Here is a 22574-nt window from a genome sequence, read left to right on the forward strand (position 1 = left end):
TTGGAGGAATTGTTACCTTCATACTTCATTCTTGTGCCCTACACTTGTTTGTGTCTTGGTAGATCATTTAACTGACTTTACTACTGGCTTTCATGGTAACAATGAAATGGGAAGATGAGCTTGCATGTGCAGTCAGTGTTTTGATTCCAGTATCTGTCTAGTTTGATTCCTGGGAAGGTCAGTCTATCTTAATGGCCAATATTACATGACTTGGATTGTATCACTGATCGCAGGTGCCTCAGGGCAAGTTCCTGGCATCATTGTGTAGTGTGCTTACCAATTTGCTAGAGATCTCCTCTCCTGCCCCCATGTTGCTAGAAGGCAGGGTAGAGTACTTGTTGGTGCCTCAGTATTGAATGGGGACTGGACTGCAATAGTGCGACAAAGATGAAATGCTAGGCAGTGTTTGGCTGAACTCCAAAACCTGAGCACTGAAGACACAGCCCATCTGCTTTCTGGAAGTGGAGGATGGATAATGTCACGTGACTGCTTGAAGTCCTTTGTGGGCTCAGTTTGAGGACAAGCAATTCATACCTTTTGGTTCTTGCACCATGCAGGGGTTGAGTATGTCAGAGTTGACTATCTGGAGTCAAGAGTGAATGGGTAGAGTGTTACAGGTATTCCCACTGAGCTACCTGAAATTGAGGATGGCTTCTCCGGGAAAACCTGCCATCCTTAACCTTTAATGGTTTACTAAAAGCAGAAGACAACCTGAATAGGCCTCTTAAACACCTATAAAGGTAAATGGCTGTGGGAACTGCTGAGCATGTGCCTTCTTGCGAGGAGAGAATTGAAATAACTTGGCCTCCATCTTTTCCTTAATGAGCATTTCCAGTACTTGTGGGGAAATGCCACCCTCCCATGAACATGAAAATTCCCCCCATGCCTTTCAGTGTGTTAAAGACTTAAAAGTTGTGCAAGAGTATTAAAGCAAGAGAAACATGTGGAGAAAATTACCATGGTCATAGTGTTGCCTCTTAATTGCTCTGTGGCTGTCAGAACTGAATCAGCCTATAGTACCACCAGTACAAGGAAGTCCCGTGATGGGGAAGTCAGTACAACATGGGAAGGATCAGGCTGCATTTCAGGTGTGACCCAAAGTTACAAAAGGGCCTTATACTGGGACATGAAGACTCACTTCATCTTGGACACTGCTTCCATTAAACTTAGTGAAATGGCTGCATCTGCTAGCTGCTTCCTATGCAAGGGACTTAATAACTCTGGCAGATTTATGTGGGTCCTAACTTGCTTGAAGGATCCTTCAAAGTTATCCATTAGCTTAAGACCACTACTAGCAAGGGCTGAGTGAGTTGGCCCAGAGGTACTGGAGGACATTGCCTGGGAGCCTTGGGCTACTGATGGATCCCATACTTTCAATGGTTGTGGAATGAGAAATAAATGCTGTTAGATCTTGAAGGTAGAGGTTCAACTATGGCATCATGAGGCAAAGGGAACAGAATATAAGAACCTCAACCAATTTGTGCTGTGCACTGTACCTTGATAGCCATGTCTCGGGAGCATTAGTCTGTTCTAATAGTATTATGCTGAAAGGTTTGGGGAAGCCAAATGACAACCTCTTAAAAGTTGTCTTGCATGCCAGCGACATCCTAAATGGCTTTGCTTTGCTGGTTTTCTTGGATAACCTTTGAACATTTGTTGTCCAGTACTCTTTACCTTAGTTGCAATAGGCTACTATTTTGGATATGGATCTACATGTGCTAGATCTAGTTATGAAGTGCAGTTTCCTTAAACTGGGCTTATTTGTAACCTGGGCAAACTTGTTTTAGCTTCACTTCCTTGATATGGAACTTAGCTTAACAGATGCAATGTGATCATAGACAAAAATCAAAGAACAAAACCTTTCCTGCCTGCTTGCCATCCTTTCTAAACTTATGGACATCTTGAGTTTAGAGTAAAAGGCTTAATACTTCACTAAGTTTCACAAGTAAAGACCTTAGTGTGATTATATACATAATGGCTATAAGCAAATAATGGAATGGAAAAGTGACCATTTTATCCATATGCAGTGTAAGTCTTTAAGTCACAACTCACTTGAAAGCATAGGACAATATTCTTAGCTACTGGTTTGATAGAAGTGTAAAACCAAGTTTTGCAAGATTGTTTGCAAAGATTGATACTTAAACCTTAGGTCTTATGCATAAGCGGGAAGTTGCGGTATTGGTCTTTGTGTCTGGCTTACTTCACTTGAGTGTTTCTGCTATAAATGATAGGATTTCATTCCCACAGCTGAATTCATTATATAAACACTCTGAGTACCTTGGCTGGTCCCAAATCCTAGATTCTGAACATAGGGGTGTGGTCCTCTAAATCCTTGTTCAGGTCTCTTGGATATATACCAACCAGTGGGATTGCTGGATTATGGCAAGTCTACTTGTAGTTAATAAGTCCCCTCCACATTGTCCCACAGTGGCTGCACTTACCAACAGTGTAAATGTACTTGACTTTGTCCCCATCCTTGACTGCATTTAACTGTTTGATTTTAGCCACAATGATAAAGAATGAGATAGTACATTATGATTGACAAGCTTCCTGATGGGTAGTAATGGTGAATATTGCTTTTCACATCTAGCTACTTGTATCTTGAACTGTTACTGAAGTTCTTCACTCATTTCCTAATATTCAAAGTTTGTTACATTCTGGGGGATAATCCTTTATCAGAAATGTTGTGCAAATATTCCTTCCCATCCTGTTGGGTGTCTCTTGATCAATTTTGTAAAAGCAGTCTGGTATAGTCACACTTACCATAGCTTCTGTTACCTGTGTCTTGTCTGTGGGGTCCTATCCAAGGAAAATACCCCCCTGCACAAGTGTCTTGGAGTGCTTCCCTATGTTTTCTAGTAACCTCACATTCTTGGGTCTTAAACTTAGACGTCTTAATATTACGTGATAGGAAGGCTGGATCTCAAATTCTACCTACATCCCATTTCTGCCAGCATCATTCTTACTGTACTCTGGTTTTGAGCACTTCTGTCTAAATCTGCTGGTTGTATGTGGATTCTATGCAGTCCCACTGACATTTTTATGGCAGTACTATGCTGTTCAATGACTACTTTCACAGTTTGCTTCAAAGTCCGGTGCTGCTGTCAACTTGCATTTTGAGAATAATTGAATTTTTGAGTCTTTGAATCCACACAAATTAAGATTTCTCTAATTCTGTAAAGGTCCAGGTCCTTGATATTTTGGTAAGGATTGCATGGACTCTGCAGACATCAGGTAGCAGTCACTCGAATGACACTTATCCATGAGCTTCTATTTCCAAACTACTTAAAGGGTTCACTGTGAAGATCTCACTTTAACATTCCTAAACACGAGAAATGCAGCCTTCTGAGCTGGGGGTACTGGAGTTGCACACACTCTAGAAACCTGGGGAAAACTGCATATAACAGGCAGTTAACACAGATCTGGGGAGTGCCATGACCTGTACTGGGTTTTGAAGTGTTGAAGCAGGGATGTGGAGGGGACAGTAAGTTCTTGGCTTGGGCCCAGACACTAGGAAAAGCACATGGAGAGAACTGTCACTGCAGGAACTTGCTGGAGCATAGGCCAGAGGAAGGTGATCTTAAAACAACGTTCCTTTAAGGTAGGAAGGTATAACAAAGATGTAGTGATGCCCTTACAAAAGCTTGACAGGTGGACAAGCCTTAACTCGGTGTTGGAGAGGGAGACTCCTAAGTGTCCTGCCACAATGTGTAGTTAAGTTTGAGTTGCAGGAACCAAATTCCATGTGGATCTCCTCAGTGTGATCACAAGATCTCTAAGCAGCTTATAGCCTAGGTATCTTGAGTTCTCGGAGGGCTTTTAATCAGTACATCTGAGATCAGGTTTGGGTCATGCTACTAGTGTAGGTCACATGTGAATGGAACCAACTGGCCTGAGCAATAGTAAATCTTGACTAGCCATATACATGTATTCTATATGCTCCATGGCTTCAACTTAGCAAATCTGAAATGCTCATACTGTTGCCTAATAGAAACATGCTGGGAAGTCTTAGCCATTGAATGTACTGTAGATCATACTAAGGGTATATTTATATGGTAGAGATGAGTAAACTCATCTTTAGCTCCCAATGCAGCTACTGATAAACACTTGATGTTGGAGTCCCCAAACTCCTGTTTTGAACTGGGCAATACCATTAGGTCTTAGTAGTCCCCTTGGAGGCGGCATACATCAGGTAGGGTAAGCTTGGCAAGTTTTGCGTAGTAGAAAGCTGCACCTACTCTGGGTTTGACTTCAAGCAGAAACTTCTTGGTGGGGAAGGTGTGACTTCAGAAGACCTGGTGAGCCTACACAAGACTTGAGTATTGTGCACTAGGTGTCCTCAACCGAGTTACACCTTGGCAAATACAAGCATCTTTGTTTTAGGGAGCATTGTATGGTCCCCTCGGATCATTCTTCTCCATGTTTGGCTGTATAGGTAGGGGAAAAATACCCTAAAGAGCCAAAACAAAACAGTAACTTAGATGATCATGCTATCCAGACTATGAAAATGGGCGTGCCCTTGAAACTCAAGCATGTTGGAAGGTGGTGCGCTTTGGTGCCAAGCTAAGCAGAGTATTTCCATTCATGAAGGGACTTGCTGGAAGCACTCACCCAAGGGGAGGGCCATAAAGGGTCCTGAGTAGATACCAAGTAGAACTTGAAGGTAGAAGAAACATTCAGTTCTTGATGAAACCCTCTCATTTGGAACAAATCATTCCTCGGGTAATAGGTCACTGAGTCAATAGGTAGTTCTTGTGAGCTGTAATGGAATTCTTCCACTGATCAACTTCATGCCAGTCCCTTTTCATTCCACACAGAACCTTCTGCAGTTGCAGTGACAGAATTTTGGCATGGAGTGCTGCTTCTATTGACAGAACTGACTTTGGTTTAAAATGGACATCTTTCTTTCTCCACCCTGACAAGTGATGTTCAACAGATTTCACATGCAGTGATGTGACCCAATTCTTACCAGAGGGTTTGAAACCTATAGTTCCATCATACCCTGATCAGATGAATGAAGGGATACACAAAGATGACCAAGCAAAACATTTGGGTTGCACTTATCTCCTAGAGTGTTGAAACAGTATAGCTGCTTTCCTTGAGTTACTCAAGAATGGTCCAAAAGAACCATTCGACATGGAAAACAATCATTCTGCTGACAATATGTGAATTCACCTAGTCTTACTACTAGGTATGCATTGCTATACAGTTGCCTCTTTAAAGCACTCCATGTATCCTAAAAGACATTTTGAGTTTCAGCAATTCAGTCTAGTATGCTCGTCTTCAGAGAACTACAAAAGGTTGCCTGGTATGAAAGATGTCCTGTCAATAGTGGATGGAAATAGATGTCAATCACCTACTTGAATGTGAAGTCATTAGGTGATGGTGGGTTCTAATGGATGAAGATCCCATGCCTCCAACTGGAAGATGTGGAAATCTCCAGGCAGTGGGCATGAACTGAGGTTCTGTAAACAGAAACCTGTACCAAGACCGTCTACTTCAATACTGCATAAACACATCCAGGACAGAAGGGGGCAGAGATAGTCACTTCCCAGTGACTTCTCCCTAATTAGGGTAATGCATTATAGTTCAGTGTTATTCCCTATTGACAAAACTATGAGGCATGTCAGTGACTCGGTAATGGAGCAGCTGGGACTACTTATCTACAATTGACAACTAGACATGTTTAAACTCCAAATGAGCCTCCCACGTGTTACATGTGCATTAGAGCTACAGACTCCAGACTGATCAACTAGTGTGGGTTAGATAGACTGAGGGCTTTGGAAGGATGGATCATAGGTTTTTACTAGAAAATATTCAGAAAAGTTTGGGTTAATTACTGATCTGAATGGGTAATGAGTTAAGTACTGAACTCACAGGGTGTCTCATCTTTGAAATTCTGTCCTTTGGAGCCCTGTCAGTTGGGAACCTTAACCCAGGTTGCAGAACCATGGCCTGGAAACTTCTGGCCTCTTCATGTGGCTTATTTGACCATTCAAATCAAAATAGAAATGATCACATCTAAAGTGGAATAGCTCCAGATGCTATGAGGTGTGAACCCAAAGGGCATTACTAGAACTGGTTTCACTTCCAGGTCTTGAAGTGAATGCCTGCTGTTTCAGAGGTGTGGATAGCTTGACAATGAAATGGGAGTGAGTGTTTTGGTCACTAGATGGCAGCAATCAACCTTACAAGGCTGTAATGACAAAGTTCCCAGGGCTGGGATGGCTCTAAGATAGCCTCTGCCTCAGATGCTGTTTTTGGCTAAGTTAAGCTTTAAAGAGAAATGATCTCAAAACTGACCCAAAGGTCATGAATAGGTGCTGTCAGTTAAGGAACCATGATGCGGAAGGGCTAATGCACAACAATTTCTGCAGAATTGAGTCAAGTCTTCCAAGTACCATTGTTGGCTTCAGTGAAAACTGAGTGTTAAGAGTGTTGGAGTGTTTGGGCTTCTGCTGCATGGTATCTTTCCCAGATCAAGCAAACTGGCCCTACGACTTATCAAAATAGGGCATCGTTAGGGGGTAAAGCACATGGTTTTAATGGATGCTATAATTTTATGCCTTATCAAAGTTTTGTTACAAACTTACAACAACATTTGACTTTGAGAATCCAGTGTTTCCAAGTTGCAGAGTAACTGGTACCAGGCTCTGAACAAAACTGTCTTGGAAACACACATGTTTCCTCCTAGTTACCCCTCTAGTTGAATTTTGTCAAGGACCCCAAGGCATACCTGATACACCTTCAATTTAACTGGTGATGGCTTTTGGAACAGTTGTAGAGTTAGGGACTTGAAGTTGTGGTAAGAATAAGTGGTCTTGAGCTCTTCTGGGTTCATGAATAATTTCCTTTGCTCCTGGAACTGCCAAGAAAGTTACTGGAGTGCTTCCAGAGACCTAGTTCCTGCATTACACAAGTGATTTCGAATCATGGTGTTCACTCTTGGTCTTAAATATACTATAATTACATCTGGAATTTAGGCATACAACTTTAACAGGTGAATCATCTAACATTTTTCAGTGGCTTCTGACTTTGCTTAGTTTATACTCTAATGCAACTTAATGTACACAAATACATCTGTATATATAGTTGGTCTCGAGAAATTGGACACTGAAATGTCTTCATTGAGAATTATAGGCTTGCATTTCTCTTTGGCCTTTTTTGAACTTTGAATTGTACCATAAGCAATAAAAACTCAATTTGAATTGTAGAGTCTGGGATCTCTCCCCTGCCCCCTTGGATTCCTCCTTACATACACCCCCTGCTTACCCTTCCCTGTTTTCCCCTATGATCATCATATATTCCTGCAGTAAGTCACGAGTCCATTCTACTCAAGTAAATCCTGACATTGTCAGCAGACTACTAGTCAGACTTTTTCAGCGTCTTGTCAAGATATTTCAGTTTCATTAGGAGTCCATTTCTTGCTCTGGAGTAGATGGATACTGCCATGTATCTTTACGGTATACTTCATGGTATTCTTGTCTCCTTTAATACTTACAGGTCTACCTATGTCAACCTTGTATTTGCATGACGGTTGCTTTATATCAGAACACATGCTTGTCTTAAAATTGGCTTATTTTGCTGAGCATAGTGGTCTCCAGTTAGGACCACTTTGTTGTGAGTGGTATTTCATTCTTGACTGAATAGTAATCTATTAAGTAGATGTACCAATTTTTTGCCCATTCCTCTTTAGATTACTCTGCATTATTCCCATGTCTTCATTGTAGATTGTGCTGCTGTAAATGTAAGATTACAGGACACTTTCACTGTGGATTTCATTTCCTTTGGATATATTTCCAGGAGTGGTATAGCTGAGTCACATGGCAGATCAATTTTTAGTTGCGTTAGCACTTCCCATGCTGACTTCTATAGTGGCTGTGCTAGTCCACACACCCAAAAGAGCGGTTATGGTACTTTTTCCTCCACTCCAATTGTTAACAGGGGCAATAGATCACTGAGTCCTTTCACCTGAGTACCCCGTGGAGGTGGAGAGAATAGACTCATCACTGGCTGTACTCGGATCCTTCTGTTATGCATGTAAAGCCAGTCCTTGAATGATTTCTGGAATGAACTCAGTTTGTGCTTAAACTGGGAGGAGCCAATTCTGCATCTGTTGACATGCTTTTCTCGACAAAAGGCTGAGGCTACCTGAGGCAAGAAATCCTACCAGAGTCAAACTCCTCTACAGTGATTGAAATGTAGCTAAAACAAGAATTGAGCTGACCATGTGTGTTGTGACAAGTGAACTAGATAGTACATGCACTGGAGAACAGGCTACAGATCTGGTCTTGGTCCTGTTGACCCACTGCATTTTGCCCCAGAAAATGGATTCTATTCCTCATGGTCCCTCAGGCTTAAACTTGCAGGTTGGGTTATTTGGAAACAGGTTGAAGTGGAATTTTTCTTTTCAGTCACATGATAGCTACCAATGGACTAGCCAAGCAAATTAGAGGTCTGAAACGGCTGCTCTTAACTCGCTGGCTAGTAGCTAAATGGAGGGGCAGTAGAAGAAAGCTCATCCATTGTAGTGGAAGCAAAACCTGAAGGGAGGCATCACCTGGAGAGTGCTAGCAGTGGTCCCAGCAACTGGGACAACCCTTTTGAAGAGGGTGGAGGGTACTTGGTACTGGTTTCATGTTCTATAATCCAGTGACATGTTTTTTCGCTTATCGCTTTGAACTCATTCTCCCATGTGAGTGGATGTGTGCAGAGCTAGTGGCTTTGAATGTGTGTGGAAGACTGGCTGAGGACTGCAGGTCAATTCTGAATTGCTTTTTCAGATCCTCCAGTGCTTCAGTGGCCATGCCAGAGTATGTCCCATGAGTGGGGTTGTCCTTTTGAGAAATGTCCATCTATATCTCTGACAAACAAACTTGGAGCCAACATACCCTAAGCTCTCAGAAAGCTCCCCAGGTGCTGGTTCTGGGCTGGGACAAAAGCTGGGAATTGGGCATTTGATTGCCACATAGATGGCAGGAAGTGAATGATGTGAACCACTGTCTTTGAGGCTCTGCACCAAGAAGCTGGAGTGAGGCTTGAGGCTAATTTTAAGCCTAATTACTCTAGTATGGAACTTGGATGTCAAAACTGCTAGGCTGTATGCCCATTGTGCCCATGTCTTGAGTTACTATCATGAAGTTGCAGGAGTTCTTACTGGTCGCTGACACTTTACCAGATACAGGGCTTACGTTGTCTCCAGTTGATATGCTGCTTTTTACCTACTGTGCTGATGGCTAGGTAAAAACCCGATTTTGCAATTCTACTTTTTTTTCTGATGTCCTACCCAGAAAGAACTGTCGAGGTTGAGAAACTTCCACTAAGAGGTGGAGTTCTGAAACTAGTGTCCTAGATGTGCTTCATTTTGAGGTACTCCCAGTAAGTACTTTTGCAGAATTCTTTAACTCTTGGCCAGTCATTCTTGGGCAGAAAGCAAGGGTCTAATATGATTACTTTAAGGAAAACTGGATACCCAAATGCAATCTTGTTGAATATGTTTTCCTTACAGCTTCTTTGTACTTACCAGATTGATAATCGTAGGGTACATTTCTGGACTCCTTGTTACCCTGGAAAGATCTTCCTGCTGGTTCATTCTTGATGGTGACTGAGCTGGGCCAATGCTAGAAACTCATCAACATGTCTTGTAGGGGCAGTGTGACCCAAGCATGCAAAATCATTTTCTGATGCCTAGCAATTACAGTAGGATCAGAAATGGAGATGTAATCTGAAGTGATTTCCAGCCCCCCCCACACACATGGGGTGCCAGCCTCACAGGTGTCAACTTGACACGACGCTATGACATAACACTGGCCCAATACAAAAACCAGGCTACCTAGAAGTTGGTGTTGCTTGTAGATTGTTCAAGTTTGGCTTGGCTAGCAAGTTTTAAAATGGCTTTTGTATCAACCGGGAATTCTGATAACTACACTGACATTATGCCTGAGCTAGCAAGAAGGAATGCCATACCACTGAGTGTAGGGCATCACTATATTTGCATCTTAAAGTTACGCTAAACCTGGTCTTTCTTCCTGAGCATTGATTTCTTGGAGTACAGTAGTATGAAATAAGTCCATTCTGCCAGCCTACTGAAGTTTCTCAGTGAGAATCCTATGTCCTACATATCTTGGCAATTGCAGGTAAGCTTCCAGTATTATACTTTAAAATGAGTAGACCTCCTTGTTCAGTTTCTGATCTTGGGAGAATTTGACAGCTTTTTCTTGCCAAGTTGGTACAGTGTTGGCTACTTGTCTTCAATCCCTACTCTGTTGGGGGCACACGTACTCATATTATGAAAGTATATATAAACTGATGTCTAATTCTGTCAAGTGCTACATCTCTTGAGCTGGTACAGGTTCAGTAGCATGTTCAACTGTAGTCAAATAGTGACTTGCATATGAAGCTCTGCCTTGGGTGGATCTATATATAGATGCTCTCAAGGACCTGTCCTCAGGCTGCTTTAAACTTCACCTGCTACATGTGGCTCTTTTGAAAAGCCCCTCGAAGGCAGAACTTGGGTAAAGTGCTGCAGCCAACTTCTAGTTTCTTGTTGCTGCAGACTATGGCTTGGGTGGGTGTGTCTTGGAGCCAGAGGAGCAGTCCTCTTGACTTAACAGGGAAACGGGTAGTGGTGAGTAGCTCTCGACCCATGAGTACACAACAGTGCAACTCTTGGCTTGCAACTCTGAAGCATCTTCTATTGTGACACAAAGGATTTGGAGAAGCAGAGAAGCCTTAGAGGTCCTGCCTTGAAATAGGAACTGGTATAAGCACAGGTGAACATGGGTGCCCTGTCAGGACCCATGACTGACAGGATGAATCTGTAAGGCCTGTAGTCCATAGTGGCAGCCTTTTCACCACACAAGTCTGCTCACGTTCATAGGCTGTGGGAGTTTTGACCTGCCTTTTAACAAAATACAAACCAACCAGTGTTGTGAATTCTGGGTGGTGCCATACATACTTATCCTAAGATTTCATTGCATTATGACTTCGAGACTCTTAGGCTGTATAGTAATGGGTCAGTCTAAGGCGCTTCTAAGAGGGTGGCCACAGCATAAATCACTCAGGGTACAGATGACCATTCTTGCTGTCCCTGTGATGCTTGATGTTTAGTACTTAAGGTCATATATGTGACTTCCCCTTATTAACTGGGTGTCATCACTTGATTCTTGATGAATAGAAGGAAGAACCATGGTACACCTTCTCAAGATGCAGTTAAAGTTGTGGCTTGTCGTGACGTCCTATAATGGTCTAAGTAGGTAGACTGGATAGCCACCCTAAAGTGTCACAGTGTGACGCAGAAATGCTGACTGCAAAAGGGTGACAGGAATTGGAGATTAACTGAGCTTGAAAGTGGATACTTGGGGTGACAGCTACTATGGGATAGCTTGAAACTTGGGTTCCTTCCTAACACTTGATGTAAGATGTTCATATGTCCTGGCTACAGCTCAACAGGAAGAATTCCTAGAAGATAGCACACAAACTAGTTGTAAATACAGTGAAATCATGTGCTGAATGGCTTGGGATGGTTTTGGCTGGGAAGAAATGCAGGAGGTGGCTACCGGGAGCTCGAGGAACCCCATGGCCTATACTGTTACTACTGAATTTTGCAATGGCTTCCAAAGTACACAAATGGGTCAAAATTGAACTGCTTCCCATCAGTTACTATGACAACCACAAGCTGCAAATGTCTGCTTCAGAAAGATTTGGGATGCTTTGGGTTCACATGCTCACTTTGTGAAGCGTGAAAAACTTAAACTCACCATGTAGTACTTTTATACTTCCTTGGAGTGTGGTGTAAAGTTCTAAATGAAGTATCAAGTAAAGCAGACAACTATTCTTAGGCTCAGACACAAAGGCCTCTTTCTGTTAATACGGTATAAGAGGAATGAATATTGTCCCACTGTGCTTTGGGGCTGTAGGATTTGTTGCTTTGGTTGCATTAATCCAACCTTGTCTCACTTTGTCAGTCTCCAGTAATCTAAGGCCAGGTACAGCATGTGACATTTGATAACATGCAGTACTTGCCTCTCTGCCTGACTTCACTTAATTTCAACCCCTTTGCTACTAGGGTCAGGCTTTCATAATACTAAAAAATGGTTTGCGATAGGCCACATTTCCTTATTCATTCATTAATAAACATTGAGGTTGACACCTAACTCATAAGGAACATGGCAGAGCTGAAATTTTGATTACTAAGGTCATTCTATGACGATTCTCAGAAGTATAACTAGGGTCAGATTTATTTTTCCCAAGGAATATTCATACTGCTTCTTTGGTGGCTGTGTTCCTGTTTCTGACAATGTATGAAGAACTTTTCTTGATGCAATCGAGAAACATCCACCTGATCTTTACTGCATTTCTAATCCACAAGCCCACTTAAGGGTTTGGGTTGCTGAGTTGCATAGTCTCCTCAGCAGTAACAAAGAATGTAAGGAGGCAGTTGCTCTTCAGCTTGACAGCTACTTACAAGCAGGAATGAAGAGCTTAAAAAGTAGCACTAAAGCAAGGTGGATGAAGTGTCCTGAACAGAGAACTTGAACTTCCTTGCAAAATTACAGTGGCTATGATACTGGGAACTCTGCCCTGTTCTCCATCCTGCTCTGCAATGCAGGCTCAGGTTGTTAGAGCATCTGCAGCCTGAGATGCATGCTTCTTGGTCTATGTCATCCTCTAGATGCATGTTGCTTCTGCAGAAAGAAGAGTCAATAGCTTGAAACAGCTCCAGCCATTAGAAAACAGGAATCCATGCAGCTTAAACTTGGTAGCCACATGAAGCAAAGGGTGAAATCCTACCAGTCTAATTGGACTGGCAATCAAGTTGCATTTTCTTGTAGCTTTGAGTCCATATTAGGTCCCATTGTTAAGATCAGAGAATCTAAAATACCCAGGTAGTGTCACTCAATCCTAAAAGGCTTTAGTACTTATTGCATGCATTTGTTCTAAGTGACTTGAAGGATTTTTCCTTTGGCTTCTAAAGTCTATTACACTTAGTAGACAGCTGCTGATCTGGAGATGGCTTTTCCAGAGGGGTTTTCCCTGGGTTCCCTGAAGCACCACTGTCAGTAGGGACCACAGGTGGTCATAAGTGGACTGTCATGAGGGAGGCTTCAGTGCCAGAGGAAGGGACTATCATGGAGAGCAGGTTTCCACTGTCCACTCACAAGTGAGGAAGGGTCAAGATGGTCACAACTGGCCAGGATCATGGTGGGTCTACCAGTAGGTGTTGAGGGTGGCCTTACTATCCTTTTGATTTTAGATGGAGACTTTCAGGCTTGGTTCTAGGGTTGGAATATAGTGAGGAGTGGATAACAGCCAGATGCCTCAAATATGACAGTCTGCAGTGGAAAGACTCAACTAGGAGCACGACTTGGGTTTCCAGTGGATCCTGATCCACAGTCCCATGTGTCTGTCACATGTGCTAGTGAAATGAGGCTTGTACGTCTACTGTAGGATGGCTTGCAGCTGACGTGCCATTACTCCCAACTCTGCATTGCTAAAGATAGTCTGTGCTAGGGAAGAAATGCCTGCGGGTCACTTCATCCCCTGGTGTTGAAGCTGATCAGGAGTTAGAACAGTAGGTTGGAAAAAGCTGATCCCAACTGAGGGGGAGCAGAAACCTAAACCTGCTGTATCACTCACTAAAACTTGGCTGTAAACTTGTAATAGTTCTCTAAAAACCTGGGCCGTGAACACCGACTGTCTAATCCCAATAATTTACATTCTAAAATGCACTGGTCAAAAAATGACTTTCCTGGGAGTTTTATGAGATTATTGGGTGACGGTCTGAAGTGGCCCAATACAAAATTGAAGCTTGTTTTCTAGGCAAATAGATCTGTATAATATGACTGAAATACTCAGTGTAGAAACTTGGGATGCATACAAGGGCTTCACTGTAGCCTGTGAATCCAGTGTAAAATCTGTGTTGGATTGAACTGTGATCTTGAGGATGATTGAGTAACAACATTGCTGGGTTGGGAGGCCTACTCACTCTTCTCTCTATCCACCCATATTGCTTGCTAGAACGTTCTCCCTAAGAAGTGAATATATCTCTGGAGAACATGGAAACCTGGATTTCAAACTCAATACTACACAACCTGTCAAGGTGCTTGGCATAGGCTGGGAATATTAAGTTTAAGCATACAGTAAAGTTACCTAAAAGGTTAACTTTGTCACAAGAAAACATTGTTCAAGAGGGATCCATACCTCAACTTGAGATTGCTAGGGTTTTCAGGTTCTTTGTGTCTGCTTCTAACCTCATGTATTCAACTCAGACTTAAACCATTTCACTTAGGCTTATATGAAAGAGGAAGAGACAGTCTTGTATCCATTGGCACACACTCAAAATGGCTGCAATGGGCCAGGCCAAAGCATAAGGAGTTTGGAGCTTCTGGGAATCCCATGTGGGTGTGAAGTCTAAGTGCTTTCTGCCATCTTCAGCTGTTATGGAATAATTTCCCTGCTAATGTATGGGGAGAAGCTGAATTTCCAACAAGTGCTCACACTGGATGCCACTGTTGCTGTGCCAACTTTACCTGCTATACCACAGTGCCAGCCTGAGAACTGCACTGAGCTTAGGCTGTCTATTCCCATATTTTAAAGGGCAAGTGAGATTATCCAACTGCTAGATGGACAACTTCTAAAACGGTAACTTCCAAAATGGATGCAACAATCGAGGTTGGGCCAAGCTGAAGGTAGGAACCAAAAACGCCACCCATCTTTCACATGGATGGCAGAGACTCAAATGTTTGGTCTAAAACCTGTGTTCCTGGGCACATTAATAGGACACAAGATTAAAAGCATAATGGTTAGGACTCAAGCCAGTGTTTGGATATGGGATGCTGGTGTGGCAAGCAGCAGTTTAACCAGCTGTGGAACATTGACAGCCCTTCCAGAATTTTTAACTTGAATAATTTCTTTGAAGTCTAAAATCGCAACCCCTCTTGGATTCTCTGCCTTCTAGCTACAACTCTTTTAACTGGGCTCAGTGTAGCTCTTAAGTATCCATTTGTGACAGTCACAACCTTCTCACTGGGTGTCAGTCCAGGAGCTAAAGAAACATCTTCTTGCACTGGAGGCACAAGTTAGAGGCCCTTTCTACAGAACAGGAGAAGTTGCCTCTGCTTGAGGGGCTCCAAAGATGCTTGGTGCTTGCTTTCATGGGGCTAGAGGAGATTGAACTCACGGTGCTTCATAGGAAGATGCTGGGTGTGCTAGTGGCATCTTGCTTGGAACTCTGCACTTGCATCAACTGTGGCAGGAATTGATGCAGTCACAATACTCCAATGCTTGTGTTTATATGCAGAAGAATGGGACTGGGTATAAAACAAGTGGTTCTGCTGTGGTCCATATCATTCATGCCCTTAAGGGTTCTGAGTGGTTCCTGTGTTTCACTTGTCTCAAGTCTAGAGGCTTGGTGTACTGCTGGCTAGTGGAGCTGCAGGGAAAAAAATCTGGGTGGTCATTGGAATGGTATGGTAAATAACAGCTGTGAATCTGCTTACCTATGAGACTGAGTGGATCAGGAAGAGCCAGACTTCTACAAAGCCATGCAGTACCTACATGTCAGCTGTGAGTAATGCCAGCATCTGATGGTAGATTGGCAGGAGGAGCTGAGCATTTTATGGACTCTTCCGATATAAAACACTCAGGGTTTCCTCTTCCTCCATGAAAAACCTGATCTGCTTGTATCAAGAAGTTTACAAGTGCATCACCAAACGTATCAGGCTGGTGTCCTTGCTGAACTTCTTAATGACTGGGAAAGGTGAGATGGGTACTTAATGACACATGCCATTCAAATGTTCTGGCTGCTTTTAAATGTCAACCACAGTATAAAACTCCTGTTCCTCTAGCAGCTTGAATTATAGTAGTTGCAGCTTTATTCAGGGTCAGTCGTGAGTTTGGGATGCAACTTAGCTGTGTGGTTACAGCATTCAGAAGGGCATTACTGTTACATCAGTGAAGCAGTCTCAGTTACCATAGCCTGTGTTCCAGGCAGCTGAAAGGGGAATAAGTAAAACTAGTCATGCCCACGTTTTGGAGTAGATTTTCATGTGAAACCTTCACATTCCCAAACCATTGGGATTTAGTCATGTGGCCATGGCATGACTTGGGAGAGCTGACTCTGGCTGACAATGTGTAAGGGATTCATACAACATCTTGGGTCAGTTGTTAGACCTAGGAGCCCTTCAGATAGCCAGGAGACTTGATGTTCAGCGGTGCACTACTTAAGCTGCTTGGTGCTCTCATCTTGGGCTCCCTGGCTCAAGACTACAGCTGTATTAGTGCAACTGGACACTGGCTCTTACCTGAGTCAGATGTGGTTCTAGCACTAAGGTGCCTTTAAAACCTTACTAAGTGTTTGTAGGCTGGTGGTGGTCCTATCGCACTGCTCCTGGGGGTCCTGAGATGGGTATCTGTTACTTCCCAGATTCCAGATGCAGTTCAGTTGCTTGGCTTAAACAAGTTGAAAAGAGGCCTTTGTACTCCTGGGTGATAGAGCAGTGAAAGCAAGTCTTGGATCTGCTCATTCAACAGCCTTGATGTAGGGTGGAGGAGCAGGAAGTCACTGGTTTCCTATTACCAGCATAGCTAACATGGGAAGGACTTGGATTCATGCATAAGCCTCATCATACTGATGCATGGACACAGAACGTAATGTCCTAGTGTTCACAGGTCTGAAGTCTTAAGCAAAGTGAGGAAGGTAGGTAACTGCTTATCTTCGTTTGTGGTTGTCTGGAAGTCCTTGCAAAGCTGCTTTGAGGAGTGTTGAAACATATTATGCCTTGTGCTGGGTGTAGTTCTTCAGATAGATTTAATGCATTTGTATTCTTGGCTCTTGGGCATACTCAAGGCAGTGAATCCCTGGGAAGAGCCTGTATGAAGTCCCAGAGAGGCTAGTCACTGTTCTTCAAGCATGGCTTTTATATTACTTGAACTGCTTCACTAAGAGTAGCTGTACAGTCCCTTGATTGCTTGTCATTGCGAACGGGCTTAAAGGCCAGACAAATGATTAAACTTGGATTCAAACAGCCAAGATTGTAGGAAGAGCTGAGACAATGTTGGACAGCGGGTTTCTGCAAGTTCCTTGCTAGACAACTACAAATGATCTAGAAGATCAGCTCAGGATTGACTATCCTCAAATTGTTGCTGTACTGTCTAGAGTCCTGGATGCATGTCCATATCTTACAGGTGGTGGGAAGGTAAGAAAGAACAGGAGTTCTCGGTGATATCACTGGGCTGTGTAAAACTGGACTCCTGCATATCTGTATGAGGAAGGCAGTCCCTGACGTTGAAGTCTACTTAGCTACTGTGCAAAATACTGGAAACAAGGGGCTGAATGACCTGAATATGAAATGCAGCTTCTGTTCAGGAAGTTCTTGTTAAGGTCAGAATGTTACAAACCAATATTTGAGGCTACACAAGCCACATCTCCATACTCATTAGTCCTTGGGTGAAGGCAAACAGCATGTATAAGATAAACTGCTACAACTACTACATTTTCCATTGCAAAGGACTTCAGCACTTAAGCCCACCTAATTTGTAATGCTACAGTCGCTTCAGAGTCTGGAATGACTTTAGCATAAAACTCATTTCCTCTGACTTGGCTAGCTTCTCCAAAAAGCATCCCTGCAAAACTCAGGTGTGTTTTTCTTTTGGAACAGTTAGAAACTGACTTGGGTTAGATACACAAGTGTGCCTCTGAGTAAGCTGAGAACCTTGGACGATTAGAGTATCTTTGGGTGGCAAAACTAGATAGTCCATACTGCCATTCCTGACCCTCCTTGCCTCTGACTCTTCTGAAAACTGTCTCTGCTCACATGGCCTGCCTTAAAAAGGAAAGTATGGTTCTGTATCATAACTGCTTTGGGAAACCATAAACTTGTGCAGATGTCTACAGGGGACTTAGGTGGCCTGAGCCGGTGGGAGAGTAGAATGCTCAGTGTAGCATAGATCATGTGTCCCAGAATGATCACCTTAAGACAGTGACCAGTCAAGATAACGAGCTACTTCTTCAATCTAGAGAACTTAGAATAGCTCATAGCATGCATGGATTACTTGTCCTATAACATTCCATGTCCCCTAATCCTACATTCCAGATGACCCATCCTGTGCCAGTGTATTGATCCATATTGTTTACTGCCTACAGTAATAACTTTCATCCTTGCACTCTAAGCAGCTGCCTCCATTGCTCTTGTGTGGTCATGGTTATTGGAATAACTTTCTAACTTCCTCTATAGTGACAAAGCCCATATATCTAGATGTCCTCACCCAATGTGTAGCCAGTTCACCTTTCATGTTTAATCACCTTGCTAGCAAGAGTGACCCTTGGTGTTGCCAGTATACTAGCATGAAATGGCTAAAGTGGCTCAATGGACTCCAACTAATGGAGAATGTCTCTAGGTTCAGTACTCCCAATACGGAAAAGTCTTTGGGCAGGAAGCAACCCACTGCCAAAAGGATGAATCTGGTAGGGCAAGAGCCCTGAGACTGAGGCTAGACAGTATATCATGGCTCCTGAGGGAAGAAATGCACTGAGTATACTGAGAATCTACTGAGAATCTACTAAGACCAAAAATACCTGTGGACTTAATATGAATGTTTTCTGCTTAAGAGCCAAAGATAAAGATGTACTGAAGGATGCTGATCCATGTGGCACCACATGTGCTTGAAGCTGAACTGCTCATAAAGATGATGGGTAGTGCTGGTAGTGTACTGCAGTCTCCACCAGCAAATCGCCTGTTAGACAACTTGGGTTTTTCCAAAATTTGCCCGGTGATTGAAAGGATGAAGTTATAGTTGCCAACTTCAGTTAACTTGAATTAGTAGCCCATGGTATATATTTGTCCATGGAATACGGTGTTTGATCCCACTGATCTTGAAGTGACTTCCTATAGCTTGGAGTCACTACAGTGCCTACAGTTTCCTTCCCCTGGGTCTCCATGAAAGCAACTTATGCCTTCCAGAGTTAACAGGCTTTATTTTAGAGATAAAGATGTTGGCTCCCAAGATAGAAGGTATCGGCATGGAATGGGAAGGGGATACACAGTATCCTCGGCTTGTGTGGGCTGATCCTTGGGACGAGCAAGCTTACAGCCAGATGGGTGGTCTTTATGACTGACATGGGTCAGGAATCCAGGAATTAGGAGTAGGGCTTGAATTGGCTGGCTCTAGAAGCATACCCAGTATCAAAATGTTTGATAGAACACTCGGTCAGTAGAAGTCCTTAAGGCTGGTAGGGAAGAGGTAACCCGAGGATATGACACCAAGCAGAAGTTTATGGATGCTAAATGCTGTTTCTTCTGGATGAAGACTCCAGCCAAAATATAGGTCTGACTTTGGTTGGTTTCAGCCATCAGGAGAGAAACACTTGTTCTGGCTTAAGTGAGCCATGAATGGGGTAGGGTGTAGACCCTTGGGATTCTACTTAGGCTGTCCCCCAATAGACACGTACTACTTGAGCAATGAAACTACAAGGAAATCTCTCAATGAAGGGGCCTCGGGAGGATTTGAAATAGCAGTAGCCTTTTGTAGAATTTTCACATAACCCTGGGATTGGAAAGTATAGAACTCGAGTCTGTACTCTGGGCACTGAAGTTTGAACAGCAGATGTCAAAACTGGAAATACTGTGAGTCTTCACAAAGTTACAGTGAGGCACTTGAATGGGACTGTTCTGGGATCTGGGTGCCAGGCACTGATGTGGAAGTAAAGTACTAAAAATGTCTAAGTGGAGAGGCAGGATGGGGGTTGGCTTCCAAAAATGAAGCAGGTTTGGGTAAATCAGTATGTTCTTGCTTCATGGTTCCTTAACACTAAGGTTCATAGGAACCTTAGCAGTCTTAAATGTTCTGTTTAGACAAGAGAACACGATAAAGCACCAAACTGTTTGTATTGGTCTACACACTGATCTTGGTTACATTTGACCTTTCTGTATTGCCTGACATTTAGTTTAGTGTTAAATTACTGCTTCTGTAAGGAATTATGTGCTTGTGTGATAAAACCAGTAGACTCAGGGTAAGCCTACTGTATACTACCTTTTCTGTGGCCTTAGTCCATAGGTGAGATGCTTGGCTCTGTGATTCCCAGTTTAGATGCTACCCTGCTTTGAAGTCTCCAGAAAGCAGCTCAGGCCACCACAATAGAACACAAAACTCAACTAGCCTTGGATTTGCCCGTGTGAGCACAAACTAATGGCATACTCCAGGAATGAGGGGCTTCGCAGAGTTTAGGGTGGTACACTTGAGGCTATGTGACAATTGCTTGTTAAACGAGACTCTTTGAACAGTTCTAGGCCTTGAAGGCCCAGAAGCAGCTGGGATTACCTAACATAATGACAATGTTGGATATTTGGCTTGTTGGGTGAGGATGAGCTGTTGTAAACTGGTAGAATAATTGAGCTGATCTAAATAGCATAATCACACAGATCAGGATTTTCAAATCTGAACATCTGAAATATTGATATACCTCCAATATAACAGCCCCTGTCTCCTAAAGCTCTTCTTGGATGACCAGGGCTCTTGTCATGGCCCAGGGATGAACTTTCTATCGTGGGATGCTGCTTACTCTGCCAAACTAAGGTCTTCAATGATAACACTAGATGTCACACTACTTTGCCCTGCTCTAAGACAGGGCTGTTAGAATGACTCACATCTGAATACATTAGACCATCAGCTAACTGTGGTGCTGGTAATGGCATCAAATCCGAATGGCACACTGAGCAGATGATCCAAGGCTGCAGTAAGTACTTTAGTTGGAAGATAACCCTAAACCAGGTGATGGAACTGCTCTTTGACCAACCTTGGCTTGGTGGGCTCTTTGCTAGACAGCTTATACTTGGGCTTCTTGAAGAGGTGGCAATTCTAAAGGTCAGGAACCTGGGACCTGTGGGGTTTGTGTGGTAGCTGACCAATACTGAAGAAACTTGGAAGAACAGTCATCAACTTGTGTGTCCAAAGCCAGATTAGTAGCAATCCACACTATCTCATCCATGTATTACACTTATCACGCTTGCTCAGTACTTAATGAGAGTGATTAAAGCTGTATAGATGATTCCCCAGTGTTGGAGCATTGAACGAAATTCAAGTTACTGGGCTGGCACTTGCCTTTTCTTGGAAGATGTAGACACTAGAGGAGAAACCGTGCCATGGAGATATTGCCCCCAGCCATGGAATGTTTTTACAGGAAAAAGGCGGCATCCTAAGTCTTTGCCCCAGAAGTACACATCCCTGCTTGAAGGTTGCCTATGGAAGAATGTTTTAACCCAAACTTGGAGCAGAATCTGCCTAGTGAAACAAGACCTGTAGAGATTAGGCAGACTGAAGGACAGAAAAAGAGCTGCCTCTATCGGTGTTGCCTGCCTGGTGAATGGGTTGAGTGCCTCTTAGATGGAGGTTGTCCTCTTTCCCAAAGTACATTGGCTGAATTGGTACCATGCTCCCATTGTCCTCTGAAACACCAAAAATGTCATCAGCAGACAAGTAGAAATTCCAGTTTTAAACACTGGTTAATCTGAACTTTTCCCCAAATGAATGGGCTTTCCTAGGCTCTTAGGTTTAACCAGTTTGCCCAATTCTGCAGCATGAGGATTGGTGATACAGCACAGCACACCCATGTGAGCATAGGAGATAAGTACCTGGTAGCAAAACAGAGGGCCTTAAGACATCAGCAGAATCCTATCGGTGCCTTGAAGAACCTCCCAAGCAGGTTTAAACCAGAAGCAGGGGAGCTTTAACCTATTAAAAGCACTGAAAGAAGCAGGACTGTAGAACTGGAAGTGCTGTATATGGTTATGAATCTGAACAGCCCACCTGTGAGCACAAGTTAGTCTTGGAATTGAAACTAGAGCCATAGATTCATGGGGTAGCAAAGTGGTCTGAGGAGGATCTGGAGGGATTGAGACACGACAAGCTTGGGAAACCAGTATTTGAGGGGAAAAGCTTGAATTCTTAGCATTCAGCCTTTAGGCCAGTAGCTCTTTCCATGGATTCTTCCTAAGATTTTTCTCTTGAAAGGCAAGAGACAGAAATTTTCAATCTGCTGGATTACTCCCTAAATGGCAGCAACAGCCAGAGCTGAGCCAACTTGGAGCTAGAAGCTGGGACCCTGCACCCACCTGGGTATCCCAGAAGCCAAGACGTGAACAATCTCCTGCTTCTCTGGGCCACAAACGGGTAGCTGGAGTAGAAACACAGCTGGGACATGAACAGACACTCGGGTAATATACCTGACAGGTGGAAGATTAAGCCTGTTGAGCCTCCATGTCGGCTCCAGGTTGCTGCTTGTGTCATTGAACTTAAGAACACAAGCAAGTGTGAGCAATGTGAAAGTTCAACTTCTCTCTTGCATAAAAGGGCACAAACATCAGGTCTTCCACATAGTTTTGAGGGTGTGAATTTTTGCATTCTACCCTCTCAATTTTTGCCATAACACAAATTATGAGCCTTTAAGTAAGCAGAAGGTCTTGTAGCTCTTGAAGGGGGATCCATGATGGGGTGACTAGCAGGAGAAGCAGCCTATGGATTTTTGGGCAAAGATCTTGTAATTGCTTTGGAAGAGCTGCACTGGGACACTGATCTGA

The sequence above is a fragment of the Ochotona curzoniae genome, unplaced genomic scaffold, assembly GCF_017591425.1.
Source record: "Ochotona curzoniae isolate NIBS_2020 unplaced genomic scaffold, NIBS_Ocur_1.0 scaffold_4506, whole genome shotgun sequence".
Lineage (NCBI taxonomy): Eukaryota > Metazoa > Chordata > Mammalia > Lagomorpha > Ochotonidae > Ochotona > Ochotona curzoniae.